Raw genomic sequence first — 17,500 nt, forward strand, 5'->3', positions numbered from 1 at the left:
TCTGTTGCTAACCGTTAGATACTTTGCATATCAACTGAGCAGCTACGTTAGTACACAACGACTGGTTTACTTAGATCAAAACCTAGGGATCAAAGTAATATTTATCAGAACCTAGAAAGGCGTACGTTTTGTTACTATCATGAAGATTGAGAATTAGCCAATCGGATGTTTTGTAGATATCAAGCCTACACCTCTTTGTGTCAGCAAGCACCTGTGTTTATGTTTGATGATATAAAACAAGGTGTGAAAATAACTTGAAAACTGACGTAAATCGATTACCAAGGATCGTTCTAAACACGTGGTTTAGCTTTAAAGTATCTACAAAGTTTATTCTACATTAAAGACTTTGCTGTGTTCCATAAGAAGTCTCTGTGTTTACTGCCGTTTCCTCGCCTTTTGGGCCCATGAATGTAGACCCTGTACCTCTGACATGTTGTAACAAGTGCTGGCTGCCAAGTGATTAGTTCTGGCAGAGCTTTCCTGTTCCCGTTTAGTATCCTCGCTAGAAAAACCCTGTTTGCCAATCTTTCAGCCCTCCCGCCCTCAAGTGTGTGTCTTGCGCCCTCGAGTGTATGTCTCGCGCCTTCACTGTTCAAGCCCTCAAGCCAGAGTGCCGATATTTACGAAGCTTGCTAGTGCTGGTGAAACCACCCAACAGGCCTAAAACCTATCGCTAGAAATAACTTTTACTTACATCCGGTGGAATTAAGAAGGATAATTTGGTCAACTTCAATGCTTTCGTTTTCAGTACTTTAATATCAACTAATTTCCACGCTTCTTCTATTCCTTTTCGTCTTCAATTACAACAGTCACTAAGCCGCTGATCACAGTTAGTAACTGCTGATCGTTGAAAGGAGTACGTCACAGTTTGTGCATGTTGACAAGTTTAGCCTAAATTTTGTCAAGTTCGTTGTTTGTAAACCGTGTTAGTCTTCTCCATCCTTAACCAACCTTGTTACGCTATGGTTTATTATTATCCCTTTGGTGTTTTTCTCTCTTAGTAAACTATTATTTTCAGGATTCCTTCAATTTAAAGTTAATTTTGTACATGGTCAAAATAACTCAAAATACCGTGACTGAGCTCCTTTAATCTGTAACAAACTAACTGTCTTTAACAAAGACTATTTTTTTCTGTTAACATTAAACCTTATTCACCCACTGGTACATCAGAGATGCTAGCTTAGTGAGATTTTATCGAATTTTAGTAACCTAACCCTAATTTTATCAGTTGACTTTGTCCGGCTTCGACTGGAAGATTTCAGTTCAGTTCACGTTATAACACATTAGTAAAATTGATTACAAAAAGAAGCAGAAGTAAACTAAAACGTTTCGAAGTCGTCTTTACTCCGCTACCAAGTAGAGAAAAGAAAATAACGGTAATAAATTTTTTTTTTTTTTTTTTTTTTTTAAATAATTTTAATTTACAAAACACAGTTCTACAATACTTACGTTACTTACAATACGGGTCACTTATGCTGGCAATACAATACTCAATACAGTTCCTTACAGAAAATACAATTACTTGCAATACGGGCTACTTACACTGCTAACAATATAATACTCTACTTACGTTACTTGCTGTACATACAGTTACTTACAATACGTTATACTGTATATTGACTTTGAGGAGGGAGGAGTACTTCTCACTAAAACATTTAATTAAGACAAATTTTCAAGCTTGTATTTAGTGTGTAGCTTACTGATAAAATCCTGAATGGAGATGGCCAGGCTATTTAACTTGCTTGAATAAATATAATGGCGCATAAATAAGGTGGTGTAGTTGAATTTCCGTATTATTGCTATGTCGTGGGAGCTTGCAGTAATACCGAACAAGGTCTCCTCTGTGGTAGGAGAAATTTGACACGCATTCACTTGGTTGAACCAGCTCAAGACTTTTTGGGTAAACAATTTGGTAAACATACATTCGATAAAAGAGTGCTCAATTGAATCTTTATCTCCGCAGTATAGACATTCATCGTCCGCCTTAATACCAAATCTGAATAGTTCTTTCTTAGTTACTATCGTTCTATGGATTAATTTAAATTGAAACTCTTTGAGTTTAGTTTCCTTACAAATATTTTTTTGTGATTTAAAGATCTTAGTCCACACGTCCCTTTTTAAAGAGAGTTTTTCGCTCCAACGTTTAGGGCCCGTTTGATCTTCGGTGTGAATCTTGACGTTAAGCAAATTATAAAAGTCCTTTGACTTAGCCTTGTGCAGATTAATTTGTGTCGATTCGTTGAGGGAAAAGATATTATTATTTCCGGTAAAAAATGATTTGTTGATGATGTCGGAGCACTTGGCTAGAGACCTTAAGCGTTCCGGAATAGCACTAACAACTTGATGATACTGTAAAAAATTGGATTCACAGGAATATTTATCCCAAAACTCGCGGAATGTTAAAAAATTGCCACTTTCATTCAATAGGTCATTAATTGATAGAATACCCTTTTTAAACCATTCACTAAGGAAGATGGGTTTCCCGTCCACCAATATATCTTTGTTATTAAACAATACTAACTCCTGCTTTTGATCATACGAGTAAAGAGTTTTTAATTCGTTGAAGAAGTCTAGTATCTTCTTATAGAAGGGCGGGAGATCTTTAGAATAATTTGTGTCGTAGTTGCACCTTAGTAGAAAGTTTAACCCTCCCTTTCTTCTGAAATAGTGCTCTGGAATAATACACCAATTACTATTGTCCGAAGTCCGCAACAGTCTCGGGATCCAGGCGAGTTTTAGGGCTTTTAACATAATATCAAAGTCGGTCATGCGTATTCCACCGTTGTCTGGATCCTGGTAAAGGCCTGATCTTTTTATTTTATCTTTTTTGTTTTTCCAGAGGAACTTAAAAGATTTTGTTCTTACAATTTCCACAATTCCTTTGGGAACATCCAGATTAGAGGCCGAATAAATAAGTTGCGATATGCCCAAGGTTTTAATTAACATGGCTCTTCCAAATATCGTCAAGTCCCGTGAACTCCACATATCCAGCTTAATTTGCAACTTTTGGATCTTTTTGTCGAAGTTGAGCTCGTTATTCTCCTTAATATTATACGAAAAATATATCCCCAATATCTTAACGGGGCTGTGGAACCATTTTAAATCCAGAGGCTTACTTCTATTACTTTTCCATTTCCCCAACCAAAGCGCCTTCGTTTTCTTTACATTTAAGGACAGGCCAGCAATTCGTTCGAAATCCCCAACAATTTTCAAGGCCATTTCTAAAGATTCTATGTCTGCATTGAATAGAGTTGTATCATCAGCGAATTGGGACAGCTTGATTTCCTTACCGAAGACTTTGATTCCTCTCACGTTGGAATCCTGACGTATCTTATTTGAGAGTACCTCTGCAGAAAGAATAAACAAATAAGGGGAGAGTGGGCAACCTTGTCGAACTCCTTTTGATGGTTTAAACCAACTGGTTATAAAACCATTGTTTTGAACCGCACTTTCTGTGTTCGTGTAGAATATCTTAATCCAGCGCTTGATGTCACTACCAAAATTAAAATGGTCTAAAGTTTTCATTATAAAGGGCCATTCAATCGAATCAAAAGCTTTACGGAAGTCTAGGGAGGTTAGAATGCCAGGTAAGTTTTGTAGATTCGTATATTCCATTATGTCACTAATAAGTCGGATATTTTCCCCAATGTATCTCCCTTTTACGAAGCCTGTTTGGTCAGAGTGGATAAGGTTTGGTAGTGTCGGTTCAATGCGTTTTGCTATTGCTTTTGCCGCTATTTTAAGATCAACATTAAGCAAAGTAATCGGTCTCCAGTTTGAAAGATCTAGGAGTGACCCGTCTTCTTTCGGAACTAAAGTAATTATTCCCCTTCGTTGTGAAATGGAGAGTTCACCCTTCTCGTGCGCTTCGTTAAAACTTGCTATTAAATCGTTTCCTAAAAGATCGAAAAAATAGGTATAAAATTCAACGGTAAATCCATCTTCCCCCGGTGCTTTATCATTCTGAAAGGTTTCTAGTATCTTTTTGCATTCTTCGTACGTAAGTGGACCCTCCAAGGTTCCTTGCACGTCCTCTGAAAGCTTAGGCGAGTCAACATTTTCAGTGAATGTGTCATAAGCTGTTTCAGAAAAGGTTAAATCCGAGGTATATAGGTTTCTATAATAATCTTCAATTTGCTCTAGAATCAGTGTCTCGTTGCGCGTAATAGAATCATTTTGTAATCGAAGTTCACTGATAGTTTTTTTGTTGTAATTACTTTTTTCAAGATTGAAAAAATACTTTGTTGGGCGTTCACCATTTTCTATCCAGCGACATTTTGCTCTAAACATTGCCTGTTTTCCTTTTTCTTCGTAAATTGACTTAAGTTCCGTTTTCAGTCCGTCATACTCCCTTAGTACTCCATCGATGTAAGGAGAAGAAAAATTATCGCAGATAATAACATCAAGTTGGTCTATTCTACGTCTTAATTCCTGTTCTCGGTTGCTGATGCATTTTGCTTTATTTTTGGAAAAGGAAATAGTCGCAGATCTGATTTCCATTTTCATTAACTCCCAAAAGAGCCTCTCATCTGTCACATGGCTATAATAACTGCACGCGTGAGCGTATGTATCACGAACCTTACTCACATACTGCATGTCATTCAATAGGGTGTTGTTAAATTTCCAGAGTCCTGGTCCCCGAGGAGGTTTGTTGGGCCAGGGTAGCGAAATATAAATTGCGTTATGGTCAGGTGCGATAGCATGGTAAATTTCCGAATTCTTTACATCCCCAGAGAGATTTTTTGCAATTAAGAAAAAGTCAATCCTAGATTTAAGTTTAAGAGATTTTGATTCGTACGTGAATTTGCGTAACTTTGGATGTCGCATTCTTTGAATATCCACTAAGTCAAACATTTCCATTGTTGTCAGAATGAGATTACGGTAACTGGACGGTTTCCACGGTGCACCTCCGATCTTATCTTTTTTTGATAAAGTACAATTCCAGTCTCCCCCGACAATTAGCGAGGTGAGCTCTGATTTATCGATTATGCAATTGTTGAGCTCTTGCATGAATTGGAGTTGATTAGCCTGGTCATTAGGTGCGTAAATATTGCACAGTGATAGTTTTTGTCCATTAAGAGTGACTGTAATAAGCACTATTCTGCCCGAGTCATCGGCATAAGAATAATCAACTTTTGGTTGTACAAAGGGATCAATTAAAATACACACACCTTTACTATGCGTGGTGCCATGTGAGAAAAATAGCTCGCCACCCCATTCTTTTCTCCAAATATTTTCATCGGCTCGTGCTGAATACGTTTCTTGTAAAAAATAAATGTTTGCTTTTTGATCTTTTAGGTATGAAAATATACTCCTCCTCTTGATTTGATCTCTGATTCCCCGAACGTTCAATGATAAGACGTCAAATTTGGACAAACTACCCGCATTCATATTACACGATAGAAAAGAAAAAAAGGAATTAAATTACGAGAAAAAAAAAAAAAACAAATACAAAAACTCACGAAAGTATAGACAATCCAGACAACGCACACAGATAAATACACACAACAATACAAAAGAGAACAACTAAACCTTTTTGCAAGTAGGGTAAAGAGATAAGTCACAGTTCCAAACAGAGTCTGTCCCCTCTCCCAAAATAATTCTAAAAGCAGGCTACAGATTCTCGAGGTCCTCTAATTCGATGATTTTGATGGGTTTCCCGTTCGGCGAAGTCTTCACGTAAATTGTTCCGTCCATCGACCATGCGCTCAATAGCTCGCCGTCTCTACGTTTCTCGTTAGCTCTCGACATGATGCGGCGACGATAGGAAGTTAAGTTTTCGTTGATGAAGATCCTTGTCGACTGTACTTTCGTTGCGTAAGAAGAGTCGGGGAAAAGGTCGGCCAGTTTGACGTGTTTAAGTTTTGTTCTAGCTCTGTAGAGATTCGTCTTGGCTTTGTGACTAATAAATTTTGCAATTATTGCTTTGTTGCCCCGAGTATTTAATTTATGGGAAATTTCAATGTCATCGGAGTTGACAGGAACCTCTAGCGCTTCTGCTACTTTTAGGATGGCCTCTTCTGTGGAGTTGTACGCGCTTTCTGGAATTCCATGGAATTCAAGAGAGTTTTTCCTGGTATACTGTTCTAAACGGTCTTGGAGGTCGTAAAGCTCTGCTATTTCCTCTTGTTGTTCATTTATTCGTTTCTTCGCATCGTCGAGCTCTTTCTCCGTAGCTGCAAACTGTGTCCTGGCTTTAGTGAGTTGTTTCTTGAGGTCCACAATCTCACTTTGCTGTTTGTTTACAGTGGATTTTAGTTCTTTTACGTCTTCGCTGATTTTCTTGTTTTCCAATAGAATATTATTGACTGTGATTTGTATATCTACCAACATCTCTCTTAAGTCCGTTAGACTGGGTTCTTTGTTGTGGTTTTCGGTGGTTGGAGGTTCTGTTGCGAAGGTTTCGCCTTCGACAGCCGCCATGTTGGTTCGCTTGGAATCTGACTGTCCTTCTTCAATGGAGCCACGTTCACCACGTTTATGCTTTCGACCTCTTCCAGTCATATGATTGTATCGTGGGTCATTCCCTGCTCGTTAATACTAAAAAGATTGATTACTTTCACATTGAAGGGAAAAGTATTGGGGACGTAGACTGCTGCATTAAAACGCGTGCCTCGCGCTACGTCCACGCATGCCCTCCCATATTTCCAAATGTCTTCTTATCACAACTAAAATTGCGACCGGTGGCCTCATGGTTATAGTGCGCTCGCCTTCGGATCGAACGATCCGGGTTCGAGCCCTGGCCGGGGACATTATGTCGTGTTCTTGTGCATGGCACTTCACTCTTACAGTGCCTGTCTCACCCAGGTGTATAAATGGATACCGACGATTTTGATGATGCTGGGGGTAACCCTGCGATAGGCTAGTATCCCATTCCGGGGGAAGTAGAAATACTCCTAGTCGCTTCATGCTACAGAAACTGGAATAAACTCCGGCCTGATGGGCCACTTGGCTCGTATTCAGACTTTACCTTACATTCTATATACTAAGTGTACACAGGAGCCATAATCGAGGAAGGAGACCGTAAGCGCGCGCCATTTCTAGTATTGGGGCTGTCCCTATGATATGGGACAATTTTTCTATTTTTAGAACAAATTGCGCCATCAATGCAAGTGGGGCGCATGCGCATACATGCTGCGCGGATTTTTGCGGATGCCGCGCGTGGGAAATGCCGTCCGAAATTCTAGACATTTTTCATGCTTTTGGCCCACAACTTAAGGCGTTTATGTCTGTTGGAATTTTGCTTCAGTATTTTCGTCGTAAGCTGCTCCAGTTTGAGTGAAGTAAGACAGTGTCGAATTTAGTTATGTCCCGCTTTATATCACTGGCCAAGTTGTGTTCCGCTGCTTCTACTACAAGAGCTTCACATTACTCCACTCTAAGTTTCACATGTGTTGAAGATTAACAGCTTTTCCATAACACAGCAAAAAACTAGTTGGATATATTTGGATATAACAGCGTTTCAGGAGTTCAAAGTTTCCCTCCTCTTGCCACACGCTTGCGACGATTTAGCCAGAGTCTATCTCGACCGAAAAGTAAAAAATAATTGCAAGTTTGAGTTTCGCCTGAATTGTTAGCAACGCCTGATGTTTCACCAAGGCCCAATAAGTGACAATAAACTTTATGTCTGTAGATGCTGCTCAGTTTTGTTTGTGTAAAAATCCAATAAATTGTTTGTTGTCGATGAATAAGAGCGCCCTCCGATGCGTGTTTTGTACAGTCAGTAAACGAGACAAATTGGACTTCCGCACTTTCGTGTGAAAACGTACATCGAACTCATACAATATCTCAATAGTTTTTAAAATATGTTTAAGGTTGATAAATGTTTGAGAACCTATTAAATTAAAAGCTTAGCAGGAAATGTGTGAATACAGCAGAAATAATCAGCACAGTTACGCTGATGCTTTCTCTAATCAACTTCGAATAACGATTCCGATTTTGTTGGTGGACGAAACTCCTTGGCTATTTTATTTTCTCAGTGTAAAACTTCACTAAGCTTATGTTGAAGAAACACACATGATGTTAGTAGCCTTTTGGCGTTGGTGGAAATTTTTGCAGCATCCCAGCACAAAAGATAACGAAAAAATCTTTGTCAAGATTTGTTGACAATTGAAAACACCGACTCTGGCTTGAAAGTGCACGCGCTGCACTATGCAAATGAGCTACTTGTACCCGTCAGACTTTCCTTTGAAAAACTTTTGCAAACTCGCCAAACAAGCAGAAACAATAAGAAACCATCAAAACAGGTTTTGTTTATGATTGAGCATTGTTTGAGAAACTCACAAATTAACTCGATACTAGATCGAAGAGTAGTTTTCTTGCTATATATTCCTATATTTTCTTGCTATATTCGGGACTTTCCCTTTTATATTTCCGCGACTGGCATCCGGTCTTTCCAAGAATCTTCGCTTGGTTAACCACTGTACAAACCATATTTTACATTCGAAAGGATATATAATATGTAATCAAAAACCGTCTTGTGGAGCTTCGTTTAGTGATCATGATGATTTTCAAGCGTCTTAATTTATGTTAAAAAATATATTTTTAAATGGTGAAGCATTTCTTGATTTCTGGAGGGTCGGGAAGCATGATTTTGGTTCATGAAGAGGCTCAACAGAACATACTCTAAAGTGCTTGATAATGCACGTTTCACGATTCGTGAATGGTGAAGGTTTTTTTGAAAAGTGGAGGGTCGGGAAAGCCGTTTTTTTTTTTTTTAAATGTGCCTACTTTCTTTTCATGTGAAAAACCTGTTTGGAAACATACAAACGAGGCTATTCAAATTATGCAAACTGCTATATTTGATGCTCTTTGGTGTTCATGTAAATTGTCGTAGTGTGGAGGACACGTGTGTCAATAGGAAAACGAACCATTTTTCTGGCGGTATTAAGGTAATTTCTTTGTTGACATCGCATTTGTACACTATAGGCTCTGACAAGAAACGTAACAACGCAAGATGACAGATTTAAAAACACTTTTACCTGATACAATGAGATCGGGTCTACGACTAAAGACTGAGGACTGAAGTCTGAAGTCTGAAGACTGAAGACTGAAGTCCCTCCTCGGCTTTCGTAGACATCATATCCCATAATTTCAAAAATTTTGTTTTTGTGACTCCATCACTTTAGGACTCTATTGAAGGTCAGAAGGTGATTTTTTAGCCAATCAGCGGTTTTTCCGCAACCAGAATACGGTTCAGGTTTCTGGAGAGGGAGTGCCGTGTGATGACCCCAAACACGCCCGCAAAAGGAGATTAAACACGCAGGCTATTTCGATCTATTTCTTCTTCAATACTCTGTGAAAGTCGACTGACATTGCTCGATTACCAAAGGTAAGCGACTCTACTCCGATGGGGTGGTGCAGCATGACTTGGTTCGTAATGTTATGTATGTCATCTACATGGTCTTTTCACTGAAAACTGTATCCATCACTAGTGTTGGGTTTTTGCTTCAGCCCTGAGTTGACTGAGTTATTGCATCCAAAATAGCCACCATCACTGGTGATTTTACCGACATGCCCACCGAAAGAAGCAGGGCAGTTTCTTTCTTTCCATTCCACCGAAGCCGTCGGGCGCGTCTGCGTCATTAATAAAGAGATTAAGAAAAAACCTCTCGAAGCTTTGCTTCGTGGTAAAGTACATGCCAAGACGGAACACAGATCATCTAAACTTATGGGGGCGAAGATTGTGCAGTCGTCAATTATTGTGACCGCGGTTTCGGCTCTGTATTTTCTTTATTGTCTGGTCTGGGTCTTAGCTGAATCGTTCAGGGAGTCTGCGAATCGTATAGGCGGCTGAAATTCAGGCTGTCTAAGTCGAATATAACGCGGTTTTGGACGTTGCGCCACTTTGCTGTTTCGCACAATCGACCTCAAGTCGCATCCGATGGAGTTCGAGGGCTTAATTCATAGAATCCTGGATTTCTCTGAAGATCTTTCGCAGCTATACGCATTTGTCGTCCAAACACCCGCGCACGGCTGCGAGAACTCGATCTTACGGCGCTGAGTCACGTAAAGCAGGCTCAGACCTGTTTAAACCGCCATCTTCTGGTGATCTGAAACGAAATGAAGTCTCTAATAATTTTTATGTACTGAATTAGATAACCTACAGGGGTATTTTGCGCGTAGTGTCTAGTAGCCTTGTTAAAGCGTGTAATCTTCGCCACCTTCTGGCTTTGATCTGAAACAAAATACCAATTATGTATCCGATAATGTATGTACTGTTATTCGTTTGATTGTGTTGTTCTTTGACTCTTTTCTATTCGGTGTTTTCGCGGGAAAAAAATTTAAACCCCAGCACTCGTCGAAAATCCTTTTTTTTTCACTAGAAACTCATCTCGGAACATACGCAAATTTATATTCGTTTGAAAGTTCAATGAAATGTACTTTTCCGGGTATTTCAGTTTCCCTTCGGGGTAAACAAAACTCTCGGATTAAAAATTACGCCGAACCAAATCTCTTCAAAAACGCTGACTTCGAAGTAATATCTCTCTTTCGCGTTAATAGCTACCACACATCGGGGCAGAAAAATCTATTCCTTAGCAATCCAGCTTCATCATGTTAAAATTTCAGCAAAATCAAACAGAACCAGACTTAATTACAATTTACTTTTGATACCTCGGTCAAGTAAACTCAGGAAACGACGGTCACCCACGGCATCTGAAAATCATGAACATAACACGAAGCTAAGTTTTGGTCCTAAAAATCCAGAATTATTGCCTGAGAGCTGAAATTGAATGGAAACATCTTTTTTCAAACTTTTCTTAGGTGAATTATACGAAAAAATGACCTCAGCGTGATACAAAAGAGAACGAAACAAAAAGCAAAGCGGGACAGTTTAAGAGCTGATAATTTATTCAATTTGTTCACCGCGTAGCTTTCGTCACTTTTAAGTAAGTACCTTATTACATGAAATTTTCGCGACACGTTAATTTCGCGATTTTGCGAAAATTTTGCATTTTGACTCACTTTAATTTCGCGATTTTGAGTGAGACACACTATATTTCTTTGTCAATGTTATTTAAGATGTCCCTGAATTTGAAACAACTTAATCAACAACGTCCAAATAAACAGAAACGCAACTGATTATGTAAACAGTAACAAGAAAGATGTTCTCACAGTGTCTACAAGGCAATTGAAAGGTTTAAGCAACTAGTGGAACAGCACTACAAGGAGCCAGTAAATGGACAGTTTGAGGATTGTACAAAAGAAGTGCTACCTGGAGTGGAGATGGAAAGCAGTAGTCATGAAGAGGACCAGAACATTACCACAGAATAGTTCAAAATGATTGTTATAAACGTGTGTAATGGTAATAAAGTCGCTTTTTTAATTATTGACGTAATGTGAGTTACTTAATTTTCGCATCATGTTAATTTCGCGACATTTAATTGTCGCGTCACTTAAATTTCGCGATTTTTTTTAAATTGCGAAATTCGCGAAATTAACGTGTCGCGAAAATTTCATGTAATGTGTTAATAATAATAATAATAGTGATAATGATAATGATAATGATAATCATTATGATAATGATAATGATAATGATAATGATAATAATAATGTTAATAAAGTTAAAAAAGCTTGCTTCTGGATAATGTCAGCCTTAGAAGGCAGTAACGTACTGGTCCCGAATTACTTTCTGTATCTTTACAAATGTCCTGACTTCCATCTTCGAAAGATTTGACCTCAATTTTTGAGCAAATAAACATTTCGCCGACGGCGACGGCCATTACGGTAGCTTGCATACTAATTAGTTTAGTTGACAAAACTCTCCCGAGGGGGGAGGGGGATGCGAAGACAAGAGCTGAAAAATGGCCTGTAATTGGCTAATGATGAGATCATCCCACAGGATATTGAGATGCTGGATTGAAGCTGACAATGCATGTAACGTATGTATTGTTGCACTGGTGTTGTTTTGACGAAAGTAAGTCTGTTCCTTAGAAGTCAGATTGCGGTAGGCATTACGTATACTGAACGTTTCTGGCATTCTTGAATGAGAATAGATTTTTGTTCGAATGAACGAATACACATTGCCTTTGTAACAGCTTTGTTTAGCACTGTGTATGCTAAGCTGTCAGACCGAAGTCCGGGGGGACTCCCATGTAAAGAGGACAGGGGTGCTCATCAGAAATTTTGAATAGAACCCCTAAGAGGTACCGAGATCCAGTTTTGTGGGCGAGGTTCGAAATTTTTGCAGCCCTAAGAGGTGTTTTATTTTCGGCTTCAATCCCGGGGGGTAGGGACTCCCATATAAAAAGAACGGCTCGTCCTACCTTAGAGGGGTTAAACAAGTGGTTTTGGTACCTGTTGTTCAGCCTCAAAAGATCCACAGCGGAAGCTTTTGCTGTACCTGTTAGGGTATTGAACCAAAAAAAATATGACAGGAGATAATGTGTTATTTTAGAATTGATATATATCGTTGTTCTTGTTTCTTGAAGCAAGCACGCTTAGAGAGAGAAAAAAAATGCAATGAAAGAGGCATAGCACCGTAACCACAAAACAAAATACACCTGGATAGTAAGAAAGGGTTAATGCAACAGAAAACGAGGAAAAGTAAAACTTGTATTTGTTTATTTCCCCTGGACAATTAACAATTTATTTCGCATATTTTGCACACGACCTTTTTTTAACTCAATAATAGACATGTCACGTGTCACGACAATCTGTTTTTGGTTCAAAGTGTAACGCATATAGCGTAGGGAATGTCACGGGTTTTTTTAATACGGAATCTTTTTTTGTTCAAAAAGCTTAATTTCCTTTTTAACAAAAGAGTTAATAATTAGCTTCCCGCTTTGCTAGAACTTCTTGTTACAGCTTTGGTTAAATATCGATACTTTAAAAGCAGTGAAGATAACAAAACAATCTATTTTTTTCGGTTCTAGCAGTGCTTTTGACAGCCAATATGGATCAAGACGATTAAAAAAATAAAGAATTTCATAATGGTAGTGATACAATAACTGCCTCGTCCCCAAGAATTGCTCCTTGACTGGTGTGAGGTGCACATCAGAGTGGGTGTCCATGGTGTTGTGGGCCTACATATAGCACTCGAAAATCAGAACGCAGCCCAAACATCAACCCGCGTAGCAAGCGTTTCCACAGCAAAGTGAGAACGAGTCAAGTCTGCTCGCGCGAAACTAGGGGCGAGAGGCAAAAAAAAAAAAAAAAAAAAAAAAAAAAAAAAAAGACGGAGTCGGCGGTAGCTTTGTTGATATTTTTTGCTCAATATAGACCCAATTCTTGTGTGGCGAGAATTCTGAGTGTTTGTAGAAAAACGCTTGCTACTAACACTTGCTATGGAAGCTACCATAGCAAGCACCGCGCTCCTTGTTTCAAGCTCTTAATTCGCTGACGAAAAGCAAGAACGCCTGTCAACTAAACGCATAAAAAAAGGCAAGGAGTAGCTTGAATTTAAAATCACTTAAATCAGTAAGAATTGGATCAGGCAAAGGCCTTTGCATTCAGAAGTAGTTTCTAAGGGCTCTTTGATTTGTGTTAGGCATGCATTTATAGTTAAATTCGTCATACATCATTCATTTAAAAATATTCTCTCTTTCTGCCTTTGTTTTCCGATCTTTGGGCGCGCAGTAGAATTATGTTTGTTATGTTTGTAAGTCCTATTATTGTTTTGGATAATATTTCATGATCTTGACTTACATTTTTTTAAAAATTTTAATTAATGAGGAATACCTGTAAATTAGCTGGTACGTGTGTCATTTTGTCTTTCATGCGATGCCGGTCACACCTCACCTAGGACAACATAACTTGGTTTTCTTTCGATTAATTTGACGGACTTTACTTCAGTCGTAATCGTAGGCTTAGGTAGTTTCACATATCAGACTTGAAGGTGCACAAGTTCAAGTGCAGGCAAATTTAATAGCAATATCAGTAGCTTTGACTAATAAATACTTACATGTTAGAGCGGTTTTCAACTGAGTGAGGTAAAACCAAAACCAAACCAAAACCAATTAAACGAATTAGTCTACTTACCAATTAGACAACCAGTCCAAAACCAAAACCAAAACCAAAACCAAAACCAAAGTAATTGCCTGATTAGTCTTGACACTCAGATGAAAACCGCTCTATTGATCTTTTTACCAGAAGTTCACGGTAAAACCAATAGTCGTTTGCAACTTTGTAGGCATAAGATGGTGAAGACTCATAATTGCCTGGTGAAATTTTCTAATGGGCTGAATTCCACCGATATGACGTATGTGACAGAGTGGTACAAGCATGGACGACTGGCTGACGGCTTCTCTTGGCCAGATACCATTGAGCCAGGCTACCGTGACAAAAACGGCGTTCTCAGCTATGAAAGAAACGGGGCTGTATTCGTAGGATGTTCAGGATACGTAACCTACAAGATGTTCGATACCGAGGTCACCATTGCCTTCGCCAATCCATATAGGCAACGCGCTAGGAGTCGGGACCGGCGGCAAGCGCGTGTGGGATGACATGAGTAACCATAAGTACCACGAGTTTATCGTAAATGTAGACACCAGTGGCGGAACCTTTCAGTTCGATTGTAGATGCACGCATGGATCAACCAACACATGTACCGTCAATATCACTAAAAAGTAGTTGCACTGAGCAACCTTTTGTCCTTACGTCACTGTGTAGGCACGTATTTTAAGACTTTTTCTATAATCGTTTTATTCGCTTTTCGTTCGAATATTGTTTTTATTATTATTATTATTATTATTATTATTATTATGCATTGTTACATACAGTGGTTACAATACTTATAAGACTAATACATGTACTTACATTATTTATAATACTTCGTATTCAATGTGATTAATTCTGTCGCTTACAATACAAAGCCTAACACTGCTTATATTACTTACAATGCAATATATACACGGGGAGAGGGGTGGGGAGGAGGAGGAGGAGGGGTACTTCCTTATATGGGGCAGGGCTATATGGGTATGTGCGGCCCCAAAGGGTATGGCTTTTCAGCGGTTTTGTTCATAAATAGGGTATCGATTTTTGCTGATTTTAGCCATTTTGGTCATAAATGGGGTATGGTTTTTGCACTCTAGCAATTAAATTACCTATGCTACTTAAAACGTTTACACCTATGACATAACGATATTTGCATTATTTTTTCACTCTAATATGGTTTATTCACTCTATCGTGTTATTGTTTTATTTTTTGCAGTTTGATAGTGAGTGCACGGATGGTCCAGCCACCACTTACACTGTCCATGCATGTAAAAGCATTTACAAGGTTTTCGCCTTACGTCACCCTTTTCAGTTAAGTTCTTATTAAACAGAGACAAGAAAGCTGTAGAGGCTGCAGAGTTTCGAATCCGCACGCCATTAGAATCACATTGCTCGAGAAAGAAAAAGAAGATACTTGCCACAGAGTTCTCGAAGTTAGTAGCGTACTTAGTTAAAGTTTAGAACAACCCAAATAGTAGCCCGATACTTTCCATCATGATCAATTCTTGATTTCAAAGTTAAGGATCAATTTAAAGCAAAGTGAACTTTATCAGGATGTGCAAAAGTGTAAGTTTTGTTACTTCAGTCGAAACTCTACTTATACGGCCACCTCTCTATAACAGCCACATTTTTGTCTCAGCGGACAGTCAATACATCTACTCTTTTTCAACCTCTCTACAACGGCCAGCTCTCCACGACGGCAACGGCCACTAAAACGCGTACCAACTGCCAAAATAAGCTCTCGACAACGGCCAGTTAATCAACGACTGACTGGTGTATACTCACTGAATGGTGTATACAAAACCCAATTTTTTTTTAAAGACACGAAACTTGATTCGTACCGCGAGTCGTTGGCCTCTGTTTCTGTTTTGCAACATGCACATATGCTACCATAAGCATTTCTTAAGGACAAAAATGTTGCACCCCCGAAAAATCGCTAGTGTTATGATTACACCCCTACCTCCTCACAACGACCACTTTCGTTTGTCCCCAAGGTGGCCAGTGTTGAGAGCTGAGGTTCGACTGTATCATGAAGATTAAGAATTAGCCAATCGGATTTTGTGTAGTTATGAAGCCTGCACTTGCGTTCATTAGTATTAAGCTTTGGTATTGCTCTGTATTAGCGAGCACTGTGTTCACTTTAGGCGATAGAACAGTGACGTTAAAACTATAACAATAGTAAGGAACGTCAGTCACATTTTTAATGGAACATATGGCTGTCTATATTATTAACCATTAGATACTTTGCATATCAACTGAACAGCTACGTCGGTACACAACGACTGGTTTACTTAGATCAAAGCCCAGAGATCAAAATGATCTTTACCAGAACCTAGAAAGGTGTACGTTTTGTTACTATGATGAAGATTGAGAATTAGCCAATCGGATGTTCTGAAGTTATCAATCCTACACCTCTTTGAGCAAGCACCTGTGTTTACTTTTGATGATATAAAACGGGGTGTAAAAATAACGTGAAAACTGATGCAAATCGATTACCAAGGATCGCTCGAAACACGTGTATTAGCTGTGAATTACTCAGGGGTGATCTAGAAAGGTTACTCAACATTAAAGAAGTTGCTGTGTTCCATAAGACGTCTCAGTGTTTACTGCCGTTTCCTTGACTTTTGGGATTAAGAAAGTAGACCCTGAACCTGTGACATCTTGTAACGAGAGCCGGTTACCACTGCAAGTGATTAGCTCTGGCAGTTTTACGGATTCCTAGTGGACCATATACATTCAGTCGGAACGTTTATAATTTGCAAGCAAGTGTAGCAGCGAAAGAAAAGTTTCTTTCTTTCATTATTTTACTGAGAAAGTTTACTTAAAACCCTCGACTTCATATGCTATTAATAAATAATTGCATCAAATGCCTATCATCACCATTGAACATTGGGTTGAGAACAAACACAAAACTTTGCTTATTCTCCTGACGGCTGAACTTTAAGTTTCGTTCTCTCATGTGTATATTTGCGTATCACAACCTTGGAAATATTTTTAAAAATTCAATGACCTTGTAAGTAGCTGCGTAGTCTGATGATGCTATAAATTTTGCGGAAAAATAACATCGTTCTCGTGTCTCATTTCGGTTTTATATTTTGTCAACATTGGAGAAAACTGAATGCAAACACTGTATATGTCACTTCTGTCTGTTTCCCGGAAAAATTGCTCTTCAGTCTTGAAAAAGAGTTCGAGCTAATAAAGTAATCTATTTATTATTTGGCTGGTGATGAATGACCTCAGTGAATGTTCTGCTTTGTCCCCTCGAGGAGCCTTGCATTAACGGTGATTTCTCATAGCAAATCTTGTTTTCTGCCTGTGCGAGTGATTCAAAGAAATTATTTTGAAAAATCACGCTCTGGAGGATTAATAAACTTCTCACCGGATGGCAAAGCTTATTCGTACCTTTCACTAAATAAAAGCGCTTGATCTTGTTGTTGGTTTTCTTGGCATTTCTAAGCTAAGAAATTTTGAATTATCTATAGCTATAGTTTTATTTGGAAATAGTGCCTCTATGATGCGTGAGAAAGTAACACGATTTCTTCGCATCATATATTGAAAACATTAA

At 38.7% G+C, this 17,500-nt stretch overlaps 1 protein-coding gene and 1 pseudogene across 2 annotated transcripts in view; both read left to right on the forward strand.

Moving 5' to 3' along the window:
* The window catches only part of LOC145494949 (uncharacterized), a 12,001-nt gene extending 10,843 nt beyond the window's left edge, over positions 1–1,158 (forward strand). Inside the window, exon 2 of the mRNA XM_081474521.1 lies at positions 1–1,158. This exon is cut by the window's left edge and continues 867 nt beyond it. The gene's annotated coding sequence lies outside the window, so the exon portion shown is untranslated.
* A 7,427-nt stretch (positions 1,159–8,585) lies between these two features.
* Positions 8,586–17,500, forward strand: part of LOC145494486 (uncharacterized) — a 9,926-nt pseudogene continuing 1,011 nt past the window's right edge. Inside the window, exons 1-3 of the transcript XR_014050258.1 lie at positions 8,586–9,331; positions 14,132–14,610; positions 15,152–17,500. The exon at positions 15,152–17,500 is cut by the window's right edge and continues 1,011 nt beyond it. The product of XR_014050258.1 is annotated as an uncharacterized LOC145494486 (transcript). The remainder of the gene's footprint in view (positions 9,332–14,131; positions 14,611–15,151) is intronic.

The sequence above is a fragment of the Orbicella franksi genome, chromosome 8, assembly GCF_964199315.1.
Source record: "Orbicella franksi chromosome 8, jaOrbFran1.1, whole genome shotgun sequence".
Classification (NCBI taxonomy): domain Eukaryota; kingdom Metazoa; phylum Cnidaria; class Anthozoa; order Scleractinia; family Merulinidae; genus Orbicella; species Orbicella franksi.